Source organism: Palaemon carinicauda, chromosome 20 (genome assembly GCF_036898095.1).
Source record: "Palaemon carinicauda isolate YSFRI2023 chromosome 20, ASM3689809v2, whole genome shotgun sequence".
NCBI classification, from domain to species: Eukaryota; Metazoa; Arthropoda; class Malacostraca; order Decapoda; family Palaemonidae; genus Palaemon; species Palaemon carinicauda.
This window is the reverse complement of record NC_090744.1, coordinates 114,168,355-114,181,606: the sequence shown is the minus strand read 5'-3', so window position 1 is coordinate 114,181,606 and position 13,252 is coordinate 114,168,355.

Below are 13,252 nucleotides of genomic sequence, written 5' to 3'. Positions count from 1 at the left end.
TCAAAATATAATGGATTTGTCCTTGGGTCATTTCCTTCAAAATATACTGGATTTGTCCTTGGGTCATTTCCTTCAAAATATAATGGATTTGTCCTTGGGTCATTTCCTTCAAAATATACTGGATTTGTCCTTGGGTCATTTCCTTCAAAATATAATGGATTTGTCCTTGGGTCATTTCCTTCAAAATATACTGGATTTGTCCTTGGGTCATTTCCTTCAAAATATAATGGATTTGTCCTTGGGTCATTTCCTTCAAAATATACTGGATTTGTCCTTGGGTCATTTCCTTCAAAATATAATGGATTTGTCCTTGGGTCATTTCCTTCAAAATATACTGGATTTGTCCTTGGGTCATTTCCTTCAAAATATAATGGATTTGTCCTTGGGTCATTTCCTTCAAAATATAATGGATTTGTCCTTGGGTCATTTCCTTCAAAATATAATGGATTTGTCCTTGGGCCATTTCCTTCAAAATATAATGGATTTGTCCTTGGGTCATTTCCTTCAAAATATAATGGATTTGTCCTTGGGTCATTTCCTTCAAAATATAATGGATTTGTCCTTGGGTCATTTCCTTCAAAATATAATGGATTTGTCCTTGGGTCATTTCCTTCAAAATATAATGGATTTGTCCTTGGGTCATTTCCTTCAAAATATAATGGATTTGTCCTTGGGTCATTTCCTTCAAAATATAATGGATTTGTCCTTGGGTCATTTCCTTCAAAATATAATGGATTTGTCCTTGGGTCATTTCCTTCAAAATATAATGGATTTGTCCTTGGGTCATTTCCTTCAAAATATAATGGATTTGTCCTTGGGTCATTTCCTTCAAAATATAATGGATTTGTCCTTGGGTCATTTCCTTCAAAATATAATGGATTTGTCCTTGGGTCATTTCCTTCAAAATATAATGGATTTGTCCTTGGGCCATTTCCTTCAAAATATAATGGATTTGTCCTTGGGTCATTTCCTTCAAAATATAATGGATTTGTCCTTGGGCCATTTCCTTCAAAATATAATGGATTTGTCCTTGGGTCATTTCCTTCAAAATATAATGGATTTGTCCTTGGGTCATTTCCTTCAAAATATAATGGATTTGTCCTTGGGTCATTTCCTTCAAAATATAATGGATTTGTCCTTGGGTCATTTCCTTCAAAATATAATGGATTTGTCCTTGGGTCATTTCCTTCAAAATATAATGGATTTGTCCTTGGGTCATTTCCTTCAAAATATAATGGATTTGTCCTTGGGTCATTTCCTTCAAAATATAATGGATTTGTCCTTGGGTCATTTCCTTCAAAATATAATGGATTTGTCCTTGGGTCATTTCCTTCAAAATATAATGGATTTGTCCTTGGGTCATTTCCTTCAAAATATAATGGATTTGTCCTTGGGCCATTTCCTTCAAAATATAATGGATTTGTCCTTGGGCCATTTCCTTCAAAATATACTGGATTTGTCCTTGGGCCATTTCCTTCAAAATATACTGGATTTGTCCTTGGGTCATTTCCTTCAAAATATACTGGATTTGTCCTTGGGCCATTTCCTTCAAAATATACTGGATTTGTCCTTGGGTCATTTCCTTCAAAATATACTGGATTTGTCCTTGGGCCATTTCCTTCAAAATATACTGGATTTGTCCTTGGGTCATTTCCTTCAAAATATAATGAATTTGTCCTTGGGCCATTTCCTTCAAAATATAATGGATTTGTCCTTGGGTCATTTCCTTCAAAATATACTGGATTTGTCCTTGGGCCATTTCCTTCAAAATATACTGGATTTGTCCTTGGGTCATTTCCTTCAAAATATAATGGATTTGTCCTTGGGTCATTTCCTTCAAAATATAATGGATTTGTCCTTGGTTCATTTCCTTCAAAATATAATGGATTTGTCCTTGGGTCATTTCCTTCAAAATATAATGGATTTGTCCTTGAGTCATTTCCTTCAAAATATAATGAATTTGTCCTTGAGTCATTTCCTTCAAAATATAATGGATTTGTCCTTGGGTCATTTCCTTCAAAATATAATGGATTTGTCCTTGGGTCATTTCCTTCAAAATATAATGGATTTGTCCTTGGGTCATTTCCTTCAAAATATAATGGATTTGTCCTTGGGTCATTTCCTTCAAATATAATGGATTTGTCCTTGGTTCATTTCCTTCAAAATATAATGGATTTGTCCTTGGGTCATTTCCTTCAAATATAATGGATTTGTCCTTGGTTCATTTCCTTCAAAATATAATGGATTTGTCCTTGGGTCATTTCCTTCAAAATATAATGAATTTGTCCTTGGGTCATTTCCTTCAAAATATAATGGATTTGTCCTTGGGTCATTTCCTTCAAAATATAATGGATTTGTCCTTGGGTCATTTCCTTCAAAATATAATGGATTGTCCTTGGGTCATTTCCTTCAAAATATAATGGATTTGTCCTTGGGTCATTTCCTTCAAAATATAATGGATTGTCCTTGGGTCATTTCCTTCAAAATATAATGGATTTGTCCTTGGGTCATTTCCTTCAAAATATAATGGATTTGTCCTTGGGTCATTTCCTTCAAAATATAATGGATTTGTCCTTGGGTCATTTCCTTCAAAATATAATGGATTTGTCCTTGGGTCATTTCCTTCAAAATATAATGGATTTGTCCTTGGGTCATTTCCTTCAAAATATAATGGATTTGTCCTTGGGTCATTTCCTTCAAAATATAATGGATTTGTCCTTGGGTCATTTCCTTCAAAATATAATGGATTTGTCCTTGGGTCATTTCCTTCAAAATATAATGGATTTGTCCTTGGGTCATTTCCTTCAAAATATAATGGATTTGTCCTTGGGTCATTTCCTTCAAAATATAATGGATTTGTCCTTGGGTCATTTCCTTCAAAATATAATGGATTTGTCCTTGGGTCATTTCCTTCAAAATATAATGGATTTGTCCTTGGGTCATTTCCTTCAAAATATAATGGATTTGTCCTTGGGTCATTTCCTTCAAAATATAATGGATTTGTCCTTGGGTCATTTCCTTCAAAATATAATGGATTTGTCCTTGGGTCATTTCCTTCAAAATATAATGGATTTGTCCTTGGGTCATTTCCTTCAAAATATAATGGATTTGTCCTTGGGTCATTTCCTTCAAAATATAATGGATTTGTCCTTGGGTCATTTCCTTCAAAATATAATGGATTTGTCCTTGGGTCATTTCCTTCAAAATATAATGGATTTGTCCTTGGGTCATTTCCTTCAAAATATAATGGATTTGTCCTTGGGTCATTTCCTTCAAAATATAATGGATTTGTCCTTGGGTCATTTCCTTCAAAATATAATGGATTTGTCCTTGGGTCATTTCCTTCAAAATATAATGGATTTGTCCTTGGGTCATTTCCTTCAAAATATAATGGATTTGTCCTTGGGTCATTTCCTTCAAAATATAATGGATTTGTCCTTGGGTCATTTCCTTCAAAATATACTGGATTTGTCCTTGGGTCATTTCCTTCAAAATATAATGGATTTGTCCTTGGGTCATTTCCTTCAAAATATACTGGATTTGTCCTTGGGTCATTTCCTTCAAAATATAATGGATTTGTCCTTGGGTCATTTCCTTCAAAATATACTGGATTTGTCCTTGGGTCATTTCCTTCAAAATATACTGGATTTGTCCTTGGGTCATTTCCTTCAAAATATACTGGATTTGTCCTTGGGTCATTTCCTTCAAAATATACTGGATTTGTCCTTGGGTCATTTCCTTCAAAATATACTGGATTTGTCCTTGGGTCATTTCCTTCAAAATATACTGGATTTGTCCTTGGGTCATTTCCTTCAAAATATACTGGATTTGTCCTTGGGTCATTTCCTTCAAAATATACTGGATTTGTCCTTGGGTCATTTCCTTCAAAATATACTGGATTTGTCCTTGGGTCATTTCCTTCAAAATATACTGGATTTGTCCTTGGGTCATTTCCTTCAAAATATACTGGATTTGTCCTTGGGTCATTTCCTTCAAAATATACTGGATTTGTCCTTGGGTCATTTCCTTCAAAATATACTGGATTTGTCCTTGGGTCATTTCCTTCAAAATATACTGGATTTGTCCTTGGGTCATTTCCTTCAAAATATACTGGATTTGTCCTTGGGTCATTTCCTTCAAAATATACTGGATTTGTCCTTGGGTCATTTCCTTCAAAATATACTGGATTTGTCCTTGGGTCATTTCCTTCAAAATATACTGGATTTGTCCTTGGGTCATTTCCTTCAAAATATACTGGATTTGTCCTTGGGTCATTTCCTTCAAAATATACTGGATTTGTCCTTGGGTCATTTCCTTCAAAATATACTGGATTTGTCCTTGGGTCATTTCCTTCAAAATATACTGGATTTGTCCTTGGGTCATTTCCTTCAAAATATAACGGATTTGTCCTTGGGTCATTTCCTTCAAAATATACTGGATTTGTCCTTGGGTCATTTCCTTCAAAATATAACGGATTTGTCCTTGGGTCATTTCCTTCAAAATATACTGGATTTGTCCTTGGGTCATTTCCTTCAAAATATAACGGATTTGTCCTTGGGTCATTTCCTTCAAAATATACTGGATTTGTCCTTGGGTCATTTCCTTCAAAATATAACGGATTTGTCCTTGGGTCATTTCCTTCAAAATATACTGGATTTGTCCTTGGGTCATTTCCTTCAAAATATAACGGATTTGTCCTTGGGTCATTTCCTTCAAAATATACTGGATTTGTCCTTGGGTCATTTCCTTCAAAATATAACGGATTTGTCCTTGGGTCATTTCCTTCAAAATATACTGGATTTGTCCTTGGGTCATTTCCTTCAAAATATAACGGATTTGTCCTTGGGTCATTTCCTTCAAAATATACTGGATTTGTCCTTGGGTCATTTCCTTCAAAATATAACGGATTTGTCCTTGGGTCATTTCCTTCAAAATATACTGGATTTGTCCTTGGGTCATTTCCTTCAAAATATAACGGATTTGTCCTTGGGTCATTTCCTTCAAAATATACTGGATTTGTCCTTGGGTCATTTCCTTCAAAATATAACGGATTTGTCCTTGGGTCATTTCCTTCAAAATATACTGGATTTGTCCTTGGGTCATTTCCTTCAAAATATAACGGATTTGTCCTTGGGTCATTTCCTTCAAAATATACTGGATTTGTCCTTGGGTCATTTCCTTCAAAATATAACGGATTTGTCCTTGGGTCATTTCCTTCAAAATATACTGGATTTGTCCTTGGGTCATTTCCTTCAAAATATAACGGATTTGTCCTTGGGTCATTTCCTTCAAAATATACTGGATTTGTCCTTGGGTCATTTCCTTCAAAATATAACGGATTTGTCCTTGGGTCATTTCCTTCAAAATATACTGGATTTGTCCTTGGGTCATTTCCTTCAAAATATACTGGATTTGTCCTTGGGTCATTTCCTTCAAAATATACTGGATTTGTCCTTGGGTCATTTCCTTCAAAATATACTGGATTTGTCCTTGGGTCATTTCCTTCAAAATATACTGGATTTGTCCTTGGGTCATTTCCTTCAAAATATACTGGATTTGTCCTTGGGTCATTTCCTTCAAAATATACTGGATTTGTCCTTGGGTCATTTCCTTCAAAATATACTGGATTTGTCCTTGGGTCATTTCCTTCAAAATATACTGGATTTGTCCTTGGGTCATTTCCTTCAAAATATACTGGATTTGTCCTTGGGTCATTTCCTTCAAAATATACTGGATTTGTCCTTGGGTCATTTCCTTCAAAATATACTGGATTTGTCCTTGGGTCATTTCCTTCAAAATATACTGGATTTGTCCTTGGGTCATTTCCTTCAAAATATACTGGATTTGTCCTTGGGTCATTTCCTTCAAAATATACTGGATTTGTCCTTGGGTCATTTCCTTCAAAATATACTGGATTTGTCCTTGGGTCATTTCCTTCAAAATATAATGGATTTGTCCTTGGGTCATTTCCTTCAAAATATAATGGATTTGTCCTTGGGTCATTTCCTTCAAAATATAATGGATTTGTCCTTGGGTCATTTCCTTCAAAATATAATGGATTTGTCCTTGGGTCATTTCCTTCAAAATATAATGGATTTGTCCTTGGGTCATTTCCTTCAAAATATAATGGATTTGTCCTTGGGTCATTTCCTTCAAAATATAATGGATTTGTCCTTGGGTCATTTCCTTCAAAATATAATGGATTTGTCCTTGGGTCATTTCCTTCAAAATATAATGGATTTGTCCTTGGGTCATTTCCTTCAAAATATAATGGATTTGTCCTTGGGTCATTTCCTTCAAAATATAATGGATTTGTCCTTGGGTCATTTCCTTCAAAATATAATGGATTTGTCCTTGGGTCATTTCCTTCAAAATATAATGGATTTGTCCTTGGGTCATTTCCTTCAAAATATAATGGATTTGTCCTTGGGTCATTTCCTTCAAAATATAATGGATTTGTCCTTGGGTCATTTCCTTCAAAATATAATGGATTTGTCCTTGGGTCATTTCCTTCAAAATATAATGGATTTGTCCTTGGGTCATTTCCTTCAAAATATAATGGATTTGTCCTTGGGTCATTTCCTTCAAAATATAATGGATTTGTCCTTGGGTCATTTCCTTCAAAATATAATGGATTTGTCCTTGGGTCATTTCCTTCAAAATATAATGGATTTGTCCTTGGGTCATTTCCTTCAAAATATAATGGATTTGTCCTTGGGTCATTTCCTTCAAAATATAATGGATTTGTCCTTGGGTCATTTCCTTCAAAATATAATGGATTTGTCCTTGGGTCATTTCCTTCAAAATATAATGGATTTGTCCTTGGGTCATTTCCTTCAAAATATAATGGATTTGTCCTTGGGTCATTTCCTTCAAAATATAATGGATTTGTCCTTGGGCCATTTCCTTCAAAATATAATGGATTTGTCCTCGGGTCATTTCCTTCAAAATATAATGGATTTGTCCTTGGGCCATTTCCTTCAAAATATAATGGATTTGTCCTCGGGTCATTTCCTTCAAAATATAATGGATTTGTCCTTGGGCCATTTCCTTCAAAATATAATGGATTTGTCCTCGGGTCATTTCCTTCAAAATATAATGGATTTGTCCTCGGGCCATTTCCTTCAAAATATAATGGATTTGTCCTCGGGCCATTTCCTTCAAAATATAATGGATTTGTCCTCGGGCCATTTCCTTCAAAATATAATGGATTTGTCCTCGGGCCATTTCCTTCAAAATATAATGGATTTGTCCTCGGGCCATTTCCTTCACAATATAATGGATTTGTCCTCGGGCCATTTCCTTCAAAATATAATGGATTTGTCCTCGGGCCATTTCCTTCACAATATAATGGATTTGTCCTCGGGCCATTTCCTTCAAAATATAATGGATTTGTCCTCGGGTCATTTCCTTCACAATATAATGGATTTGTCCTCGGGCCATTTCCTTCAAAATATAATGGATTTGTCCTCGGGTCATTTCCTTCACAATATAATGGATTTGTCCTCGGGCCATTTCCTTCAAAATATAATGGATTTGTCCTCGGGTCATTTCCTTCACAATATAATGGATTTGTCCTCGGGCCATTTCCTTCAAAATATAATGGATTTGTCCTCGGGTCATTTCCTTCACAATATAATGGATTTGTCCTCGGGTCATTTCCTTCACAATATAATGGATTTGTCCTCGGGTCATTTCCTTCAAAATATAATGGATTTGTCCTCGGGTCATTTCCTTCACAATATAATGGATTTGTCCTCGGGTCATTTCCTTCAAAATATAATGGATTTGTCCTCGGGTCATTTCCTTCACAATATAATGGATTTGTCCTCGGGTCATTTCCTTCAAAATATAATGGATTTGTCCTCGGGTCATTTCCTTCACAATATAATGGATTTGTCCTCGGGTCATTTCCTTCAAAATATAATGGATTTGTCCTCGGGTCATTTCCTTCACAATATAATGGATTTGTCCTCGGGTCATTTCCTTCAAAATATAATGGATTTGTCCTCGGGTCATTTCCTTCACAATATAATGGATTTGTCCTCGGGTCATTTCCTTCAAAATATAATGGATTTGTCCTCGGGTCATTTCCTTCACAATATAATGGATTTGTCCTCGGGTCATTTCCTTCAAAATATAATGGATTTGTCCTCGGGTCATTTCCTTCACAATATAATGGATTTGTCCTCGGGTCATTTCCTTCAAAATATAATGGATTTGTCCTCGGGTCATTTCCTTCACAATATAATGGATTTGTCCTCGGGTCATTTCCTTCAAAATATAATGGATTTGTCCTCGGGTCATTTCCTTCACAATATAATGAATTTGTCCTCGGGTCATTTCCTTCACAATATAATGGATTTGTCCTTGGGTCATTTCCTTCAAAATATAATGAATTTGTCCTCGGGTCATTTCCTTCACAATATAATGGATTTGTCCTTGGGTCATTTCCTTCAAAATATAATGAATTTGTCCTTGGGTCATTTCCTTCACAATATAATGGATTTGTCCTTGGGTCATTTCCTTCAAAATATAATGAATTTGTCCTTGGGTCATTTCCTTCACAATATAATGGATTTGTCCTTGGGTCATTTCCTTCAAAATATAATGAATTTGTCCTTGGGTCATTTCCTTCACAATATAATGGATTTGTCCTTGGGTCATTTCCTTCAAAATATAATGAATTTGTCCTTGGGTCATTTCCTTCACAATATAATGGATTTGTCCTTGGGTCATTTCCTTCAAAATATAATGAATTTGTCCTTGGGTCATTTCCTTCACAATATAATGGATTTGTCCTTGGGTCATTTCCTTCAAAATATAATGAATTTGTCCTTGGGTCATTTCCTTCACAATATAATGGATTTGTCCTTGGGTCATTTCCTTCAAAATATAATGAATTTGTCCTTGGGTCATTTCCTTCACAATATAATGGATTTGTCCTTGGGTCATTTCCTTCAAAATATAATGAATTTGTCCTTGGGTCATTTCCTTCAAAATATAATGAATTTGTCCTTGGGTCATTTCCTTCAAAATATAATGAATTTGTCCTTGGGTCATTTCCTTCAAAATATAATGAATTTGTCCTTGGGTCATTTCCTTCAAAATATAATGAATTTGTCCTTGGGTCATTTCCTTCAAAATATAATGAATTTGTCCTTGGTCATTTCCTTCAAAATATAATGAATTTGTCCTTGGGTCATTTCCTTCAAAATATAATGGATTTGTCCTTGGGTCATTTCCTTCAAAATATAATGAATTTGTCCTTGGGTCATTTCCTTCAAAATATAATGGATTTGTCCTTGGTCATTTCTTCAAAATATAATGAATTTGTCCTTGGGTCATTTCCTTCAAAATATAATGGATTTGTCCTTGGGTCATTTCTTTCAAAATATAATGAATTTGTCCTTGGGTCATTTCCTTCAAAATATAATGAATTTGTCCTTGGGTCATTTCTTTCAAAATATAATGGATTTGTCCTTGGGTCATTTCCTTCAAAATATAATGAATTTGTCCTTGGGTCATTTCCTTCAAAATATAATGAATTTGTCCTTGGGTCATTTCCTTCAAAATATAATGATTTGTCCTTGGGTCATTTCCTTCAAAATATAATGAATTTGTCCTTGGGTCATTTCCTTCAAAATATAATGGATTTGTCCTTGGGTCATTTCCTTCAAAATATAATGAATTTGTCCTTGGGTCATTTCCTTCAAAATATAATGGATTTGTCCTTGGGTCATTTCCTTCAAAATATAATGGATTTGTCCTTGGGTCATTTCCTTCAAAATATAATGGATTTGTCCTTGGGTCATTTCCTTCAAAATATAATGGATTTGTCCTTGGGTCATTTCCTTCAAAATATAATGCATTTGTCCTTGGGTCATTTCCTTCAAAATATAATGCATTTGTCCTTGGGTCATTTCCTTCAAAATATAATGCATTTGTCCTTGGGTCATTTCCTTCAAAATATAATGAATTTGTCCTTGGGTCATTTCCTTCAAAATATAATGCATTTGTCCTTGGGTCATTTCCTTCAAAATATAATGAATTTGTCCTTGGGTCATTTCCTTCAAAATATAATGCATTTGTCCTTGGGTCATTTCCTTCAAAATATAATGAATTTGTCCTTGGGTCATTTCCTTCAAAATATAATGCATTTGTCCTTGGGTCATTTCCTTCAAAATATAATGAATTTGTCCTTGGGTCATTTCCTTCAAAATATAACGAATTTGTCCTTGGGTCATTTCCTTCAAAATATAATGAATTTGTCCTTGGGTCATTTCCTTCAAAATATAACGAATTTGTCCTTGGGTCATTTCCTTCAAAATATAATGAATTTGTCCTTGGGTCATTTCCTTCAAAATATAACGAATTTGTCCTTGGGTCATTTCCTTCAAAATATAATGAATTTGTCCTTGGGTCATTTCCTTCAAAATATAACGAATTTGTCCTTGGGTCATTTCCTTCAAAATATAATGAATTTGTCCTTGGGTCATTTCCTTCAAAATATAACGAATTTGTCCTTGGGTCATTTCCTTCAAAATATAATGAATTTGTCCTTGGGTCATTTCCTTCAAAATATAATGAATTTGTCCTTGGGTCATTTCCTTCAAAATATAACGGATTTGTCCTTGGGTCATTTCCTTCAAAATATAATGAATTTGTCCTTGGGTCATTTCCTTCAAAATATAACGGATTTGTCCTTGGGTCATTTCCTTCAAAATATAACGAATTTGTCCTTGGGTCATTTCCTTCAAAATATAACGAATTTGTCCTTGGGTCATTTCCTTCAAAATATAACGAATTTGTCCTTGGGTCATTTCCTTCAAAATATAACGAATTTGTCCTTGGGTCATTTCCTTCAAAATATAACGAATTTGTCCTTGGGTCATTTCCTTCAAAATATAACGAATTTGTCCTTGGGTCATTTCCTTCAAAATATAATGAATTTGTCCTTGGGTCATTTCCTTCAAAATATAATGAATTTGTCCTTGGGTCATTTCCTTCAAAATATAATGATTTGTCCTTGGGTCATTTCCTTCAAAATATAATGAATTTGTCCTTGGGTCATTTCCTTCAAAATATAATGCATTTGTCCTTGGGTCATTTCCTTCAAAATATAATGAATTTGTCCTTGGGTCATCTCCTTCAAAATATAATGCATTTGTCCTTGGGTCATTTCCTTCAAAATATAATGAATTTGTCCTTGGGTCATCTCCTTCAAAATATAATGCATTTGTCCTTGGGTCATTTCCTTCAAAATATAATGAATTTGTCCTTGGGTCATTTCCTTCAAAATATAATGAATTTGTCCTTGGGTCATTTCCTTCAAAATATAATGCATTTGTCCTTGGGTCATTTCCTTCAAAATATAATGAATTTGTCCTTGGGTCATTTCCTTCAAAATATAATGCATTTGTCCTTGGGTCATTTCCTTCAAAATATAATGAATTTGTCCTTGGGTCATTTCCTTCAAAATATAATGGATTTGTCCTTGGGTCATTTCCTTCAAAATATAATGAATTTGTCCTTGGGTCATTTCCTTCAAAATATAATGAATTTGTCCTTGGGTCATTTCCTTCAAAATATAATGAATTTGTCCTTGGGTCATTTCCTTCAAAATATAATGAATTTGTCCTTGGGTCATTTCCTTCAAAATATAATGAATTTGTCCTTGGGTCATTTCCTTCAAAATATAATGCATTTGTCCTTGGGTCATTTCCTTCAAAATATAATGAATTTGTCCTTGGGTCATCTCCTTCAAAATATAATGCATTTGTCCTTGGGTCATTTCCTTCAAAATATAATGAATTTGTCCTTGGGTCATCTCCTTCAAAATATAATGCATTTGTCCTTGGGTCATTTCCTTCAAAATATAATGAATTTGTCCTTGGGTCATTTCCTTCAAAATATAATGCATTTGTCCTTGGGTCATTTCCTTCAAAATATAATGAATTTGTCCTTGGGTCATTTCCTTCAAAATATAATGCATTTGTCCTTGGGTCATTTCCTTCAAAATATAATGAATTTGTCCTTGGGTCATTTCCTTCAAAATATAATGAATTTGTCCTTGGGTCATTTCCTTCAAAATATAATGGAATTTGTCCTTGGGTCATTTCCTTCAAAATATAATGGATTTGTCCTTGGTTCATTTCCTTCAAAATATAATGGATTTGTCCTTGGGTCATTTCCTTCAAAATATAATGGATTTGTCCTTGGTTCATTTCCTTCAAAATATAATGGATTTGTCCTTGGTTCATTTCCTTCAAAATATAATGGATTTGTCCTTGGGTCATTTCCTTCAAAATATAATGGATTTGTCCTTGGTTCATTTCCTTCAAAATATAATGGATTTGTCCTTGGGTCATTTCCTTCAAAATATAATGGATTTGTCCTTGGGTCATTTCCTTCAAAATATAATGGATTTGTCCTTGGGTCATTTCCTTCAAAATATAATGGATTTGTCCTTGGGTCATTTCCTTCAAAATATAATGGATTTGTCCTTGGTCATTTCCTTCAAATATAATGGATTTGTCCTTGGTTCATTTCCTTCAAAATATAATGAATTTGTCCTTGGGTCCTACCCCACATGTCCACCAAGTTTCGTTGAAATGTTCTCTGGTTTTTGCGTAATGTTGTTCAAAAAAAAAAAATAAGTAAATAAATAAAACAAGTAGCCTTATTTTTCTCTTAGCTCCCCTATTTGGTTCGATATATTTCCTTCAAAATATAATGGACTTTTCCTTTGGTCATACTTCACATGTCCAATGTTTCGTTGAAATTGGCTCTGTTGTTTTGGCTTAATGTTGTTCACAAGAAAATAAGTAACCTTATTTTGCTCTTAGATCCACTATTTGCTTCGATGTGCTTTCTTCAAAATATAATGAATTTGTCCTTGGGTCATACCCCACATGTCCACCAAGTTTCGTTGAAATTTTTTCATTAGTTTTTGTGTAATGTTGTTCACAAAAAAAAAAAACAAAAAAAACAAGCATTCTTATTTTGCTCTTAACTCCACTGCGTACTTGTACTTCGATATATTTCCTTCAAAATATAATGGACTTGTCCTTTGGGTCATACCCAACATGTCCACCAAGTTTCGTTGAAATGTGTTCTGTAATTTTTGCGTAATGTTGTTCACTAACAGAAATAAACTAACAAAATATTTGCCATTTACTTAACATTACGATTATTTTTAAAGTACTGCTCTGTACTTGTACTTTGATGTACTTTATCCGAAATGTTACAA